Raw genomic sequence first — 1,610 nt, 5'->3', positions numbered from 1 at the left:
GACCATCACAAAAGTTGACCAAAAGGTCATCACCACTAAAGCCATGGTAAGGACATTGAGCAACTAGCTTCTTGAATCTCTCCCAATACTCATATAAGCTCTCACTTGCATCTTGCTCCGGAGAAGTGATGGCTTTCTTTGCATGGTTATGTCTTGAGTCGGGGTAGTATTTCTCAAGAAAAGCCGCCTTCATGTCCTTCCAAGTACGGATTGTACCCGGTTGAAGGTAAAACAACCAATCTTTTGCCGCATCTTGAAGTGAAAATGGGAAAGCTCTCAACTTAAATTGATCTTCCGTGACACCATTTGGAATTGCACCCTCACACATCATATGGAATTCGGAAAGATGGCGATTTGGGTCATCCCCCGCATGTCCATGAAACTTTGGGAGGTTGTGAATGAAATAGCCCTTCAATTCAAAGTTGGCATTAGCCCCCATGGGTGGGTAGGCAATGCAAAGAGGTTGAGTGTCATAATTTCTTGCCCGGAGCTCCCTAATAGTTCTAGTATCATTCGCCATTGAAGGGTATTCCACTTCAATTGGCTCCACGTCAATAGGGTCTTCTTCAATAGGGGCTTCTTGTTGGAAATCTTTATTTCAATTTTAACATATTCATATATGTTCCAAATTAATTTAGTCATAAAATTAATAACAAATCTTATGCATGCAAACAATAATGAAATTAGAGAAGAAATCGTATTCTCACCATATAAATTTCGGTTCAAATGGGCACAAGAGAGATCACCTTTCTCTCTTGTTCTTGAGCTTATAATGATGGATGATCCTCCAAGATCCCAAGTATAGAAATCCTCCTTAGATTGCACCCAAGACTTACCCTTAAACTAGTATACTAATTAACTAGATTAATATACAAGTATCCTTAAAATATTTCTAATATGATTATTACTACTACACTAGTAATGATGTTTTGATATTAGAATTAATGAACAATAATTTTTGTATCTTCAAAACTTGTTGAAGAAATTGTCGAGAGAATGATAAGAGCAAAAACATTTTTGCATTGTTGAATGAATTGTATTATTGTATGTCAACAACAATCACAATGGATTCATCATAAATCCCACGGTTTGATGGTGTATTAGGCGTGCCAATTTTGTTAGACCAAAAGACAAGAGTGCATTGCCCATAACACCTTTTGTGTAACACAAAGCAAAAGCATAAAGGCATGTAGTTTTATAAACAAAACCCATAATGTGTTTATGATAAAATAAGTCAATTATTCATCATAAACAATACCTCCATACGGTCCATACATCTCAAAATGGACTACCATTTTATTTTGTCAATTTTGTCATTTGTCACACAATATGTCACATGTAGTATTTTACATGTTATTAATTAATCTAATGCATATTTATCCCATAAATATCATTTTTCGAATTAATTAAATTACATACAATAAATTGACTAGTGATACTTGATCACATAAATAAAATGGGTCACAAAATTATAATTCACAACATCTTGTAATTATAATTAACCATTCATTCTTATCTCTATTGTTTCTCAAACAATAAGCTATTTTAGTAATAAAGCCTTTTATCACTAAAAAGAATCTTATTTAATCCCATTATAATAAGATATTAAA

This window comes from Silene latifolia, chromosome 3 (genome assembly GCF_048544455.1).
Source record: "Silene latifolia isolate original U9 population chromosome 3, ASM4854445v1, whole genome shotgun sequence".
NCBI lineage: Eukaryota > Viridiplantae > Streptophyta > Magnoliopsida > Caryophyllales > Caryophyllaceae > Silene > Silene latifolia.
The sequence above is the reverse complement of the archived record's forward strand: the minus strand, read 5'-3'. Positions refer to the sequence as shown.